General features: G+C 33.9%; 1 protein-coding gene across 1 annotated transcript in view; it reads right to left on the reverse strand.

Moving 5' to 3' along the window:
• The window catches only part of EYS (eyes shut homolog), a 1,683,276-nt gene that overhangs the window by 1,489,384 nt on the left and 176,019 nt on the right, over positions 1-17,873 (reverse strand). The window lies entirely within an intron of this gene.

Raw genomic sequence — 17,873 nt, forward strand, 5'->3', positions numbered from 1 at the left:
GGGCTTGATCCCAAGACCCCAGGATCATAACCTGAACAGAAGGCATTTAACCATCTGAGCCATATAGGTGCTCCAGCATAAATTCTTGAACATCAATTTTATTTTTATCCTAAGCATCTGAAAACTCTCACTAGATTTAATTACCAAACTCCAAATGGCTATTTATTGGACCACATATTAACAAACAGTGTAGAAAAGTTTACTAAATCAGTTTATTTTGATTGTTAATTTAAGATTTGAAATCTGGTTTCTATGACTAGAACCTGTTAATGATCCTGGATCATTAGATTATAGGTCATTTCATAGGATCAATGAAAAATATTTTCTATATGACAGAAAAACAATTGATATACATGCTATTATTCAGATTTTGGCTTTTCATGCCTCCATACCATAGTGCCTAGAGTATTGTGCATCTAATAGCAGCAGCAGCAGCATCTGTTTATTTAAACTAGTTCCCAAGTTTTTGACTCACAGTGCCTAATTTCTATTGTTATTATTAAAAGTGATCTAACCATATTAATGTTTTTGATATTGTCTCATATTTAAATAATTACTATGTTCCTAAATTCTAATTTAAATTTCCAAAATCAAATCTCCTCGGTGTGTGATAAAGGTGGCTTTAATGATTGTAATCAAGTAGTTGAAAGCACACTTGAAAATAAGCTTTGCAATGTGGAAGTATATGGTCACAAGAGTAAAGAACAATATATTATTTCTAAAAGGTTCCATGGGGCAATTAATTATGTTATCTTGTATATCATAATTTGGCATCTAGCTCTTAGAATATGAGCTTAAAACTCTGATTTCATCAGCAAGATAAATACTAACAATAACAACAATAAATCACAGAGCATTACTAGCATATATTAGCATCAGACAGTAATACTACTCCCACTTTATGGGTGAGAAAATTTAAACAAGGAGGTCAAACTATTGTCCTTCTCCTCACCCCCACCAAGTTAACGTCAAAACTAAGCAATTACAGAAACTCAGAATATTTTATCTCCTCCCATGCACATAACCTTATCTTCTGTGATGGTGAGTTGGAAGTAAAAAGGGACATTTCCCATATTCCTTAATTCTAATTTAATAATTATCAGAGAATACCTCAAAGTCTATTACACTTACTTTTTTTTTTTTTTTCTTTTAAGAGAGGGGAGGAGGAGCAGAGGACGAGGAAGAGAGAATCTTAAGCAAGCTCCATGCTCCAGCACGTGACCCTGAGATCACAACCTGAGCTGAAATCAAGATTGGACACTTAACTGATTGAGCCACCCAGGTGACCCCCTACTACATTTAAAGAATAGTGTCCAGTTTCCTTTGCTCCAGCCTCAGGAAACTTGGAACGTACATGTCTTAGTTTTGCTGTGGCCTGTGGTCATTTATTCATTTAACTAGAGATACATAGTCTTTTAAAATAGAAATCAGAGCATCTCAAAATTGCTTCTCACTTCATTGTAAAGGCTAAAGTACTTAATACTCTGTTAGACCACAAAGTTACCCCATCCTCTCTAACCTGCTTTCCTACCACCTTCTCTCTCCTGATCACTTATGTCCAGCCATATAATCTTCTTTGCTTGTTCTTGAATATGCCAAATGCTTACCTGCTTTAGAACCTGTGTTTTCTGTGTCTGTCTCTTTCTTCAGATACCTATTTTCTCACTTCCTTCAGATCTCTTCTTAGTGTCAACTTCTCCAAGATGCCTTCATATAGGACACCCATACTCAATCCCCCTTTCTTGCTTTATTTTCTCAGCATCACCTTTTGATCCCTAATTGGTGATCTATTTGTTGCTTTGATTACTGTTTGTCTCCTCTAGTAGAGTATGACCTCTAGCAGAACTATAACTGTATTATCATCTCCTATTGCATTTCCAGTGCAGAGAATATTATATAGTAAATGATGAACACTTAAAAATTCTTTAAAGGATGAACTATGTGAGAAAATACATTCCCATTCAATAATCTCATTATGTATTTTAATCTAATTATCAGACACAATAGCACCTATGCAACCCCTAGAAGAAATGGAGATTAGAATACATTTCCTCTTCTTAATCTCTAATTTTGTCTAAAATTATTTTTCTTTTCTACCATGTCTATACCTATTTTTCTTTATAGATACCCAGTTACTAATATTTTCTACATTAAAAAGAATTCTAAAATAATACCAGAATAACATGTTACTGATGTTATTTTTATGTTTTACAACAATATTAGTTTGAGAGATCTTATTGATCACGCTTATTTTGGAAAAAGAAAAGAAAAAGTTTACATGTATTATAAAATCTATATAAAATATTTAAAAAACATACATTTGTGATTCTTGATTGCTTACAATTTCCCTAATGATGTACTCTGTAAAAAAAAGAAGAAGAAGAAAAAGAAGAAAGAAAGAAACGAAGAAAGAAAGACACTCGGATTGTTTTTTCCCCTCCAGCTGGATTTGGCAGCTCAATTTGAACACTCCCCAGAGAGATCTCAGACATTTATGCAGTTTAATGGTCTACTATTATTAAGCCAGAGATATTTTACTTTGTTGTGATTGCCATAAATACTGCATTAACATTTGAATAATAGGCAATTTCACTGAGAATGTATCAATGTATTTTTTAGTGAATTAATCTATATCTCTTTCCTACAAATTGCTTATTGATGCATGATAAATGCAGTAATAACGATAATAAATCATCAAACATTCTAGCAGACTGTCAGGGAGGGGAGGTGGGGGGTGCACAGAATTGAGCTTGTTGAGAGACATTTCAATGCAGGAGAAATGACATGTGTCATACCATCCCACAGTGAGATGACAGAACACATGGGGATGCTGAATATCAGCAATGTGTACAAGCCTGACATGACTGGAGCCTCTGGTTGTGTTTCAGGTTACCCTATGTAACACGGTAATACTCGGTTCATTAAAACAGCAGCAGAATCCTATAGGAGATAATTCATCTAGGATAAAAGAGAGGAAAATAATGTGGGGGAAAAAAAAACCAGAAATCATATTCCCCTGTAAATCATATCTCCCAGCCATCTATAAGAACACCAGAAATTAGGGCGATAAATACCCAGAGCAGCAAAAAACAGAGAAACAAAGAAACAAAAAACTTATCGTGTGATTGCTTTGACTGGATTGGAAATAAAGGGTTAGACCACTCAGAGCCCACATTAAAAGCATTTATTTAAAAAAAATGTTAAATTTAAAAAATTTTTAAAAAGCATTTATTATACAAATAATAAGCAAGCTGAACTGGCTACTATTGCAAAAGAGTTGATAACTGAACGGCATCATTCATGATATAGTGATTTAATTATTTGTATTGTTAGAGGAGAGACCCCTTAGGAGAATCATGAGGAAGTCCACATGGGAGATGTTCAAGTGTTGGACCCCTGGGGTGAAGACAGTGAGAGCTACAGAAAATACCTGACTCAGAGTAGGAAAGAAGATACTTAATGATGAGATAAAATACTGAAACCCTTGTCCCCACTTTTTTCACTTTTTTTCTTTTTTTTTTCCTTAATCTGTGCACTAGTCCCTAAGCAATTCTACGGGGTGGTAGTGGCTGATGGTAACGCTAACCTGTGCTAGTTAGATCTCTGAGAAAGCAGAACTTTCTATTTGCTAAAGCTGTGATTCCAACAGGGTGGACCATCTACTTACTGCCCCTCTTCTTTCCCCTTCTCTGCCCTTTTTGCTGCTTGATCCCAGATATTCAATCACTAAAATACAGAATACTGTCTACAGATTTTAGACAAAAGGAATGAAAAAGGAGATTCCAGGGAACGAGAACACACAAGAGAGGTGACAGAGAGGGAGACCAGTAAAATGACATCATCACATTTTTAATAAACACCTGGACTTACTTCTAAGCTGCACGATATGGGTCTGATCCTATTCTGCTTACCAAATACAAGAATTTGACTAACAAACAGAACACCACTCATATCCCAGATTGCTACTGCTGGTACACACTCAAGACACATCTTAGTAGTACAACAGAACCTTTGAATAACTTACAAAAGGCCAGTTGGGTAGACCTAACCAGATCAACTTCTTGCTAAAACAACAACAGAACAATATTCTCAACAGGATTTAACAAAGATCACTATCCCAATGATATTGTAAATGGCCATCACTCTGTCTACAATTATTCAACACAGGAAGAATCAAAAACAAAACAAAACAAAACAAAAACCTCAAAGCACATGGGAAAATCCAATCAACAGAAGACAATGTTGATAGGTTGAATTTATCTGACAACGACTTTAAAGTAGACATTAAAAAATGCTCCAGTAATAGAGAACTCTATTGAAATGCATAGAAAAATGGTCTCTGCAAGAAAATAAAAGAGATGAACTAAATGGAAATTTTACAACCAAAAAATGAAATAACTGAAATAAAAATTTTCACTGGGTAAACAATTCAGAATGAGGATGACAGAGAAAAGACAGATCAGCAGAAAGTATCCTTTGGAATAAAGAGAAAAAAAACAATGAAAAAAAAAAAGTATGGAGCCTCAGAGACTTGTGGGATAATAACAAAAGTATTAGCATTTGTGCCATAAACATCCCAGAAAAAGAAGACAAAGAATACAGTCCAAAAACAAAAAATTGAAAAAAATAATGAGTGAAAAAGTCCCCATTATTCTGAAAGACAATATCATACAAATTAAAGAAATGCAATGAAGTCCAAACATAAAAAAATAAACAAAATAAAACAAAATAAACCAGACATATTGAAAGGAAACCACTGAAAACTAATGACCTAGATGATAATGCAGCTTGAGATAAACAGTGGACCACTGGGTTTGAACTGTGCAGTCCACTTATCTGGACATTCTTTTTTCTTTTCTTTCTTTTTTTTTTTCACTAAAAAAGGATAGTGCAGGAGATAGACAGGAGAGTTTTCAACACATAAGTCATTTTGGGCCATAGTTATATTTATGAAATAGATTCATGGAAGTATAAGCAAAAGAAAATTCTGGTTAATATAACAGTACTGTGGAGAGGTACACATGATATACAACTTTAGGCATAAAATTATAAATAGAAACATTTCTTTTGTGAGTTATTATTAAACTTTCTAATGTCCCATTTTTTTTCTCTGATTTTCTAGACATCTCCCCCACTACAATATAAATGCTACTATCACAGACTCAATTCTCAGAAAACCTAATCTCACTGAAAAGATTAGGATTTAAAAGAAGTCTTAAGGTTGGAAGCTGAAAAGTTCCTTATATCTATGAAGTCATATAAGTATGTCAAAAGTTCTAAGAAGTACTGCGGAAAAAAACCTTTAAAATATACAGAGGTAGCATTTCTTTTGATAGACAGATTTACTTTAATCTCTTAGAACATTTTCAAATCACTTGGTCAGTTGATTCCTAATCAATCCCTCACAACACACATAGACATACAGATGTGCACACATATATGCAAAAATGTGTAAGGCACATAGAAATGCCTGGTTGGCCTATATATTAAAAAATAAGATATTTGAGGGGATAAAACATGTAATTAGACACATTTAATCTGGCCATAAACATTTCACTTCTATCTCTTCTTGATAGATTCCCAGTTAATGTACAAGAAGAAGCAAGGAATTTAATTTATGCAGGATGGAGTGGAGTAAGTTCCAAATGACATCTGACATCTGTTCCCACAGAAACACTGCTGGTAGAACGGAATGGAATGTTAATTTTAAGAAGAAAAATTCCCGTCTTTTAAATATCTGGTAGAGAAATCTTTTCTAAAGTTTAGTACAATGAGAAATTGATGGAAGTGGAACTACAAGTGTTAGATTTCTAAGTTGTTGTGGAAAGAATTATTCTGTAACATCCTTCAAGACTGTAATGGAAGGTACAAATTAGTTCTTACAGTTAAAAATAGTTGAAAGTTATGCACAGCTAATAATCTAAATGGGTATTTAATGTCATGAAGAATAACCTGTTTCTTTTAATACTGTTTCCTTCTGAAATCAAAAACACTGATCATTTGAAATAGTACAAAAGAGAAATCACAAATTTTTCCAGCATGAAGTGACATTCTGGTAAAGATATTACCATAGCTTTCATTTCATTTTCATTTTTGAAAAGCAAAGCATACTAATTTACACATTTTTAAATAATCTATGTCCATAATTTTCAAAATTTAGTGAGCAAATACATTACTTGAACCGCTTTGGTGAAAATAACTTTTAAGTTAAAAGTGAAAAATCATCGTTTGTATGGATAACACTTTGAAATAAGTTATAGGAAAAAAATATATAGTTGGAATTTAACAGGGGAAAAAGATTAGAATGGACTGAAAGCAAGGAAGAAGAGTTGATGCAGTAGAGGAAAAAACACCACTTTTAATTCAAAGTAATTTAATTCTGAATTTCCACAATTTTCAGTTTTCCTGGGTTATAGATGAACCTCTTCTGAAAATCTGAATTGTTTTTTGTGGGAATAAAAGTTTCTAGGAAAGTTGGGTACGATGAACATTTATTTGCATTTTCCATTGTGTGGTAGTTAGCTTTAATCTCAAAGGAGAAAAACTGTTCCATGTTAAATACAGCATATGTCACAATGTATTGATGGTGGGGAAGGAGATATGTATTCTGACCAACAACTAATTTCAAAGACTGTGAAAAATGTCTTTCTTGCATAGGTCAAAAACTAGTAAAACTCCTATCAGATACTATAAAAGTAACATGATCTTGGTTTCCTGGTAACTACAGAGAAGTTTTGTGGCAAAATGTGATAAATGACTATTAATAAAACTGTGCCCCATGTAGGAGATATAATAAAATCTATACTGAGAGTTTCTCGAAACCTGAATCTCCCATATACTTATGGCTAAAATTTAAAAGAATAATTTCTCTGTATTTTTTACCACTTGAAATTAACTGAAATTAGTAAACTTTTGCACAATGATATAATTGTAAAAATCTCTGTGAAGTCCATATACACTATGGAGTATTATGCCTCCATCAGAAAAGATGAATACCCAACTTTTGTAGCAACAGGGACAGGACTGGAAGAGATTATGCTGAGTGAAATAAGTCAAGCAGAGAGAGTCAATTATATGGTTTCACTTATATGTGGAGCATAACAAATAGCATGGAGGACAAGGGGAGATGGAGAGGAGAAGGGAGTCGAGGGAAATTGGAAGGGGAGGTGAACGATGAGAGACTATGGACTCTGAAAAACAATCTGAGGGTTTTGAAGGGGTAGGGGGTGGGAGGTTGGGGGAACCAGGTGGTGGGTACTAGAGAGGGCATGGATTGCATGGAGCATTGGGTGTAGTGCAAAAACAATGAATATTGTTATGCTGAAAAGAAATTAAAAAAAAAAAAAAGAAACTTTTTTTTTCAAAAAGAAAAAAAGTGGGAGTGCCCAGGTGGCTCAATCGGTTGGGCATCCAACTCCTGATTTTGGTTCAGGTCATGATCCTGGGGTCCTGAGATGAACTCTTCCCCACCCAAATCAGGCTCCATGCTCAGCGTGTCCATCTGCTTGGGATTCTCTCTCTCCCTCTACCCCTCCCCCAACTCATGCTTGCTTGCTCTCTCTCAAATAAATAAATAAAATCTTAAAAACAAACAAACAAACAAACAACAACAACAAAAACCCTTTTTCAAAAAAATTAAGAGAAACAGAAATGAACAGAAGTAGAAAAATCCTGTCTGGAGAAATACAAACTGGAGAGGAAAATAAAAAATTTTTATGATGTTCTGGGTACCTGATAACTAATATCATACATCAATGCAAGATGATTAAAAGTCAGCAGGATGATTTAAATTATCTGTCCATAAAATTTTAAAGCAAAATATAGGTGACAGATCTTGATGGCTTACTTGTTTCCTATCCTTCTATACATTTACTCCTTGAAGTAAGGTGAAGCCATTGGAGATTTTCTCTGACCAAGGAAAAGTGAGGGGTGATATTGTGCTCCAGATCAGGATAGAAGCATTTAAGAGTCCTTGCTTGGGGGCACCTGGGTGGCTCAGTGGGTTACAGCCTCTGCCTTTGGCTAAGGTCATGATCGCAGGGTCTTGGGATCGAGCCCCACATCCAGCTCTCTGCTCAGCAGGGGGCCTGCTCCCCCCCCCCCCTCTGCCTGCCTCTCTGCCTACTTGTGATCTCTTGTCTGTCAAATAAATAAATAAAATTTTTAAAAAAAAAGAGTTCTTGCTTGACCACTGCTTTCCTCTTCCTCACTGGTAGTTACAAATGGATATACAATAGATAGAAGCAGCTGGGACTACTGATCCACTAAGTTGGGGGAAAGTTGCCTCAGAGCTTCCCACTGATTTGCAGCATATTTTCTGTGAGTGAGAATTAAAAAAAAAAAAAAAAAAAAAAAAAGTCTGTGGTGCTCCTCTTAGGAGATTTTGTCTTTGAGCAGCATAGCAAAAAATATCCTATCCTGAGAGATAGATTCAATAAATAATTAAAAAATGGTTCATGTGTTTTTGTATGTATATGTAAATTTAGAAATTAACATAGGAATAGTAACATCAAATAGTACTAAAAAAATGAAAAAAATAATTTTTAATGTTTAGAAAAATGACACACAAAGCCAAAGTGGTTGATTATTCACATACTCTATTGGCTCTGTATGACTTATCAGTAAAAATGATAAATCTTTGCATGGAATTTAACACTCAACATAACTTCTGTTTTTTACTACTATTAGTGGGAATGCTTTCCCACCAATCTTTCTGTGCTTTAAAATTTGATCCAGGGTGTAGGAAAATTAATGCTAATTTAGAATTTAGATACACAGGTGGCTTTCCAGCTCTGCCATCTGTAGAGACTGACCTTGGACAGCTCACACAATCTTTGTGACTACTGCTCACATGTAAAGTTAAGGGACGTGGGACAGCTACCTAATAATGGCTCAATTCCAAAGATCTACCTGCAGATCCCCAAATATTTGCCCTATTTTACCATTACCACACAATGGCCCTTATGTCTATTGTTTCATTTTCCTGAGTTCGTTTTCTTCCTATTTCATTGTTTCTGAGTATTAAAAATATTTCAAATCCCCACCAAAATGAGGACTCCTCCATAATGTGTTCACTCCTTTTTCATTAAAAATAATCTTTGTTTGAACTCCACTAGCACATAATCACTGCTTCTTGTGGTATTTATTATTTTTGTTGATTAATTTTCATATTTTGCCTATATAATAATATACTACAAATTTTTCTAAAGTACACAATACATTCTTAAGATTATTTGTATACCACATGATACTCACAGTAAAGGAAAAATCTTTTGCTATATATTCTCTAAAAATACTTTTAATACCAATGGATAGAAAAAGCACAAAAGGACCCAAGGACAAAAGTTAGGAAAGAAAAAGCTAAACTAGAACTTCTATAGAATTATTTTCCTATAAGGACTTTTTAGAAAAGGGTCACTACTTTTATTCTATCAAATCAAATTATTTGTTCTTTTACTCTATTAATCCATTTTCCCAAATATTATATTTCTATTTACTTTCTACTATCTAAAACCTGAAAGCTTTTACTGAATCTAGGTCTCAGAGTTACCAAGTACTATAATCAACTCTTTGGAGTGAATTTACTTGAAGAACTTTGCACTTCACTGATCCTTAAAGAATAGAGAACAACAACATTTCAAAATGCATTAAGATCATTTTAAGAGCAGAAAATGTTTATGTAATTCAGGTTCTGTTACCTTATATTGCACATTACCTATTACTATAGTGTGGAATGAAAGAATTAAAGTTTAGTTAATGGTTGTTTTTTAAGTTTCTATATTTTGATAAGAAATTTTTTAAAGTTTCTGCATTTTGAAAAGACATATATGTATGTCATCTAAATATTTACTAGGTGAGCACAAAAATAACAAAACAGAGACCATAGCTGTATGATGTCACTGTGTTCACCATGCCTCCGAAAGTGAATGTTTAGGTAGCAAACATCCAGAGCATCCTAAAAGGACTTCTTTATGTATATAATAAAAGGCCAATACGTAACCTCTAAATAAATAATAGATTCAATTATGGTTTGCATAGTGATTAACAAAATATTTTTCCCACATACTGTTAAATTTAATACTCATTTAAGATAGATAAGACATATTAATATACAATATTTGTCTTTGAAGAAATTTGAAGAGGTTATAAGTCTATTAGAGAAAGACAATTATCATATGATCTCTGTGATATGAGCAATTCGAGAGGCAGGGCAGGGGGCCGTTGGGGGAAGAGAGGGAAAAATGAAATAAGATGGGACCAGGGAGGGAGACAAACCATAAGAGACTCAATCTCAGGAAAAAAATTGAGGGTTGCTGGGTTGGGGGAGGAATAGGGTGGCTGGGTGATGGATATTAGGGAGGGTATGTGCTATGGTGAGTGCTGTGAATTGTATAAGACAAAGAACACATTATATGTTAATAAAAAGAAGTGTGAAGAGGTTAAATTATTTGCCCAATATCAAACTGTTACAAGTTTTAAAGTCATGATTTGAGTCTAAGATTTTTTTAATTCTAATTTATAATGCATTCTTTCTATAATCATAAGTGGGATGTCAAAATTTTTCACTTGGAAAATTTTAATGTCTATTCCTTTAGCTCTTCTAAATAGTGGACATCAACTTGTGCATTAATCAGATGCTTTACCAGTGTACAAAATGTTTGCTGTTTTCCGGCTGTGAAGCTCTTCACAGCAACCTTCTGGAAAACACTCCAATATTATTTTGAGGAACTGTCTCTTCTGTTGAACGTGATAAGTTAAGCCTACATCAGGGACATGCCCTCCCATGGTTAGTGGTTTAAGCTATAAAGTCAGATGTTTCCTCCCAATACTGAGTCTTATGATGTATAAAGAGAAGACTACTCATGTCAGAAAACCCATCCTGTATCCAGTCCTTAAATCTCTGTATTTGATTTAGCTCTTAACAGTGCCCAGGTGTCTTTTCCAAGCCTTTCTGTTAATTCTGAGAGCTTATTCTATCTTCCGGCAACTTTCCTGTGCTTAAACTAACCAGAGGGGATTTGGGTTACTTGCATTTCAATCTGCAGTCTTCTATTCTTTGGCTATCTCCACTGGATCATCTACACTCAAATCTCAAGAATGCAGATTAAAATAGACCTAGGTCTTCCCAGATTTTGCTATATATCGCATGAAATTTTTGAACCTACTTACTTACCAGAGCATATTGTGGAAAATTAGTGAAAACTCTACCATTAGTCTTCTCCTTTTTAAGCCAAGTATATTAATAAGGGTTAATTAATACTTCACCTATGAAACACTGAATTTATCATTTATCTCCAAACCCACAGCTATACCTGAATACAGATTGCTTTCACTACCTTTAAACAAGGGTAAGATTGTTTATTTTGTTTTTTTAGACAGCTAGAATTTGATGTACATGGGCATTCACTTAAGAGTAGATAATCTTGGGGCGCCTATGTGGCTCAGTAATTAAGTGTCTGCCTTCAGCTCAGGTCATGACCCCAGGGCTCTGGAACTGAGCTGCACATCGGGCTACTTGCTCGGTGGGAAGCCTGCTTCACCCTCTCCCACTCCCCCTGCTTCACTCTCTCACTGTCTCTCTCTATCAAATAAATAAATAAAATCTTTAAAAAAAAGTAAATAATTTTGATAGTTTGGAAAATAAATGGACCTCAAAATATAAGTACTCCATCGTCTCCTTAAATATTTTTAAATTGCATATAAGAGTGCTTTTGATCCTTTTATTTTGAAGAATATTTCACTTTGTAGTGAAATTAATGGAAATATACCAGATATTCAATAGTGATCTAAGTTTTAGAAATATCTAGTCCATAATTAGCTCATAAGCTATAGTTTATTATCAATTATCAGTATACTTTATAGATTTCCTTTATTTATATTATTATAAATAAAGATTTCCTATTATTATAGGAAATTATAATATATTATAGGATTATTATAAATATAGATTTCCTTTATTTATATTATTATAAATAAAGTTTGTCTCCAAAAGCAAGGGAAACAAAGGCAAAAAAGAGCTGTTAGTACTTCATCAAAATAAAAAGCTTTTGCACAGCAAAGGAAACTGTCATCAAAGTAAAAGATAACCAATAGAATGGGAAAAGATATTTGCAAAAGTCTTATCAGATAAAGGGCTAGTACCCCAAATCTATAAAGAATGTATCAAACTCAACACCCAAAGAACAAATGATCCAGTCCAGAAATGGGCAGAAGACATAAACAGACACTTCTCAAAGAAGACATCTAAGTGGCCAATAAACACATGAAAAAGTGCTCAACATCACTAGGCATCAGCGAAATACACATCAAAACCACAGTGAGATACCACGTCACACCAGCCAGAATGGCTAAGATAAGTAAGTCAGGGAAACAACAGATGTTGGCAAGGATGAGGAGAAAGAGGAACCCTCTTACACTGTTGGTGGGAATGCAAGCTTGTGCAGCCACTCTGGAAAACAGTATGGAGGTTCCTCATAAAGTTGAAGATAGAGCTACCCTACAACCCAACTGGGTATTTATTCCAAAGATACAAATGTGGTGATCTGAAGTGGCACCTGCACCCCATGTTTACAGCAACAATGTTCATAATGGTCAAGCTATGGGAAGAGCCCCTGACAAATGAATGAAGACAATGTGGTACACACACACACACACACACACACACACACACACACACACAATGGAATACTACTTGGCCATCAAAATGAGTGAAATCTCACCATCTGCAATGATGAGGCTTGAACTACAGAGTATTACGCTAAGTTAAATAAGTCAGACTGAGAAAGACAATTACCATATGATCTCACTCATATGTGGAAATTAAGAAACAAAACAGGATCACGGAGGAAGTGAGGGAAAGTAAAAACAAGAAGAAATCAGAGAGGAAGACAAACTATAAGAGACTCTTAATCATAGGAAACAAACTGAGGGTTGCTGGAAGGGAAGAAGTAGGGGGCTGGGGTAACTGGGTGATGGGAATTAAGGAAGGCATGTGATTAAATGAGCACTGGGTATAAGACTGAAAAATCACTGAACTCTACCTCTGAAACTAATAATATACTATATGTTAATTAAATGAACTTAAACATAAAAAATTATAATTATATATATTTACCTTGATCTATTAATAAATATACAGATCATAAATGTAGAAATGGGAAACAAAGCCCCATTTTTTTAAGGTCTTGCTTCTTCTAGAAATTTTCTATACATGTCTCAGCAGCCAACACTTTGACCCTGTCTTTTCAGAAGCACTTATGATCAAGAAGTGCAGGTTTAGAAGCATGCCTATTGTGCTTTATGCAAGACTATAAAGCTCCAATTTTTTATTATTGCTAGAAAAATATTTACCATAAATAGTCCTATAATATTATTTCTCAGTTTTCTACATCATAGTAATTTTCCACTGGAAGATAATTATAATATATATGATAAATATATAATATATATAAAAGTATTATAATTTTTCCCCAACTCTAGATAATTATCTAGATAATTATCTAGAGTTGGGGAAAAATGTCTAATCACATAAAAAAGAAAGAATACTATCTAAGCATCACTAGCCAGTGGTATTAACCAGAGTCTGCCTCAAGTTGAGAGGATCAGACTTGGCAAAATAATTAGCCATAGCCATAACACAATGTCTGCAGGAGAGTTATGCAGCAGTCTAACTAGTGTTTACCACCAGGGAATCATCCCAGCTGTAAGAAATCATAGATTTATCTGGATGGAGCACAAGAACATACATTTTTAACAATTCCCTTTGGTGCCTATCATTCAGCCTGGTGAATAAGCCAGGTGAATCCCAATTCAGGTTAAGTATTGGAGAATCTGAATACCTAAACCCTAAAACCAAAACAAACAAACAAAACCCACTTTCTACAAAGTATGGGATATTTTTAATTATTTTATGCATACCCTTCAATAAAGCAGCAACGGGTTTCCTATCAAACACTTAACCCTTCCAAAGAAAGCCAAGAAACTGAAATTAATCTAACTTAAAAAGCCTCTCTGTCATACAGATGTACATACACACACATACATAGATACAGAATTGACAATTATACCTTATTATGCACAGGATAACTACTATAATAAGTTCTTATATTCAGGAATTATATCTTGCATATTTCATAAGTTTATCCTATAAAGGTTCAAAGAATGGTTAATAAATTACAATTTTTTGAAACAAATACTTATGGAAGCACCTACTGGTGTTAGAAATAAGTATGAGAGAATCTTTGCAAATAAACATGTGAAATAGATTAGAAATAAGTAACTAAAGTTGATTCTGCCCATTTAATATATTTGAGTCCTACCAAATTATTAAAAAGATAAATTTTACTAGGTAAATGATGGTTTTGGATATAGATTGCATAATAAAAATGATGGATTATTCATAGATTTGGAAAAGACCATGAATATTATGTATTTAAATATTCTACTTAGGGTAGAAAAAATCTAATATTTATGGTACTTATATATAATTTACATCCTCCAATTTCCTCTATTCCTCCAAAATGTGAGAGAGCTTAATAAAAGAATAATATAAAATAAGGTCATTGATAAAAGATAGGCAATAGTCACAAAAGCAATGCTCTGAACATAAGGAAGAGAATGGAAATGTTTATGAAAGTTTACAAGCCCAAGTTAAGACAGTTATTGAGAATGGAAACAAACATCTCATTTAATTTTCGGGCAACTATATCAAACTAGGAAATGTGGGAGGATTATTTATTTTCATTCTTTAAGAAGAGGCAGAACATTACTTTATCTGAATAGAGAAATTGGTGGAACTAAACTCAAACAGAACTTTTTCTATAATATAGCATGTGGCATCTTCAATATCAAGTTTTAAAAAGATGTCAAAATCTCTTCATATAAATTTGTCTTATATTTATAATATTCTATTAATGGTCAGCTTTATTATAAAACATCAAAAAACTAAATCAGTTCAATAAGCTTTATTATCATTCTGGCTTCAGGATTTATAATCAGTCACTTAACTATTTATATTACAAATATTTTTAAAATTTTAAAAAATATATATGAAGGCAAATATCATCTACAACTAATTGTCTTTATTCAGCCTTTTCATCACCCTGTTCATTCTGTCCTGACTCCATAAGCTCATAAGCTCTGTGGGCCAGTATTAGCTCTAAAACACGGCAACAAAACCCTACTCAATAATTCTGATAGTCTCTAGTCAATCTACAGCTTTGAACACACTCCTTACATTTTATAATCACCCATGTTAGGTGTCCTGCTTCCTAAAGTAGAAGTTAAAAACAAATAAACAAAAATACATATGTTTAGGTGCGCCTGGGTGGCTCAGTGGGTTAAAGCCTCTGCCTTGGGCTCAGGTCATGATCTCAGAGTCCTGGGATCAAGCAGGGAGCCTGCTTCCCCCTCTCTCTGCCTGCCTCTCTGCCTACTTGTAATCTCTGCCTGTCAAATAAATAAACAAAATCTTAAAAAAAAATGAAAAAAAATACATATGTTTAGAGTGCCTTGCATTGGGTTTATGCATTTGACTCAGGTTCTACCAATCAGCTGTCCAAGGGAGACTTGAATTCCGAAGTGAGCAACCAGAGGAGGCAACTGTACATAACAGGGATGCAATGTTCATACAAGCGTCAGGTAGCCAGACAGACATATTTGTTTTTATAATTTTCAACAAACACTGACAGAATGTGTAGCATCCAGTCTTGAGTTTCATAAGATTGGCTTTTTGTTTCTGCTCTTTTCATGCTTGGTTTTTGAGTTTGTCCTATTGGAGCCACTATGGTGTGGTTGGACATGATTCTTGTCTGTAGAGGTATAGACTCTGACTTCTAGCTTTTAAGAGACTATTGCTATATTAATATTATTTAATAAATCTTTCTCTACTTAAACCTCCCAGAGTAGATTCTCCTTTCCTATATCTAAGCTTCTTGATGGACATACAGTCTTACCAGATTACAGTACAAATATTACCAGTCTTGATATGTATGCTATGCTAAATCACACCCCCCTTACATACCTTATGTATACATGCTTATGATAGGTCATATAAACCCAGTCTAATCTAAGTACATGTTGGAGATTCAGATAACTCAGGTCAATGTACTACATTTGTCCATAAAATGAGTTTTTCTTACACAGCTGTAATTTTCCATGTCAAGAGATTTTGGATCCTGACTACTTTTTACATCTGAGGGTCAATTTCAGGTTTATTCACTATGACGTTAATACATTTAGTTCATTAATGTATGACATAGTAATGTATTATCTGTACAAATTCCTACTGACCACAGATTGTGGGACCTGTCAGCCACCATAATCGTGTGAACTAATTCCTTAATCAATCAACAAAGACAAATATATATAATACACACACACACACACACACACACACACACACAGATTGATATATATGCATATATATATAGATATGAAGATATACCTACACAGGTTCTGTTTCTCTGGAGGATTTTGACCAATACAGATTTTGGTACTAAAAGTGGTTCTAGCGAAACGAAATTGGAAGAATGAGTTTTCTTAGCTTGTACTAGGATATGTGAAATTGGCTTTCTAATCATATTAGATTTGGAGTTGCCAATGACTTTATTTCCAATAGTAAAGAGTAAAGATAGTCCATGATGTGATCTGGCAATAGAGACATACAAAATGTTACCACTGAATCCTCCAAATCAAGCACTTATAAGAAGCAAGGATCTGGGTGACAATGTATACTGTACTTTCAAACAATTTGCTTAAACTAATAAATTTATATTATGACACTGGCTGGCTGCTCTTAACATCACTGGACAAAGTGAGTAAAGAAAGGATGAATTCCAGGATTTGAATTCTCGAATAAAATGTTACATAAATCACCTGAACATCTCTATGTGTGCTTTGAAGGAAATCCTCATGTGCTCTAACCACAGAGCTAACTAAGACTGCTGAAAATCAAAGAAAGAACCTCATCCTTTGACTAGCTGAATCACAATACAAGTTAAACTCCCAGGCTCACAGCATGTCTATTGTTAAAGTGAGGGCATTAACTGGGAAGGAACTGGATCCTGAAAAGGAATATAGATGTATGGGAAGAACCTGATAGAGCTGGGAACACCAAATCTCTAAATTTAATGACTGATCTTTCCCAGTGGAAGAGACCATCACCCCGAATGGGCCTCTCTACTTCCTTAGGAAATTAACCCTGCATTGCCTGAGGAAAGAGCAATGGACTCCCTTGAGGAAATGCCATCCATGACAATGCCAATTCTTCTTAGGACCCCACCCTTAAAAACTCACCTTGCTTCTAGAACTATTATTAGACTTAATCCCAGAAGGCCCCTAAAGGTGAGGTAGAATGAGTGACCCAGTACTCTCCAAAAGAAGTACTTGAGTTTTCTAACTTATACAGATAGAAATTCAGAGAACATGTAGATTTAGATATTAAAGGTGTGCAATAATGATGGAAGGGATATTAAGTTGGATCAAGACAAATTTATTAATATAACTTCTACAAATAAAACAAATTTTATGTGCGCTTATGACTATTAAAGTTGATAAAGTTAGTGTCTATTATAATTCAATGATATAATGAAAATCCAACTATACTTCTTTGAAAATATCTCAGCTTATACATATATCCAGCTTAAATTTTGCTAGTATAATTCCATTCATCATTCATATTTAATGTATACATATAAAAATACAAATTTACTAAATGGTTTTACATATATAATTAATCTCTATTACTTTATTTGATACCTTGTATCAAGCTAAATAAATACATGTATGAAAGCACAGATAGCTTGTAGATAATTAGATGAATAGATTGACAGAAAAATATATAATGCATTACTTTGTTAAGCTATATTTTTAAA

This window comes from Mustela lutreola, chromosome 6 (genome assembly GCF_030435805.1).
Source record: "Mustela lutreola isolate mMusLut2 chromosome 6, mMusLut2.pri, whole genome shotgun sequence".
Classification (NCBI taxonomy): domain Eukaryota; kingdom Metazoa; phylum Chordata; class Mammalia; order Carnivora; family Mustelidae; genus Mustela; species Mustela lutreola.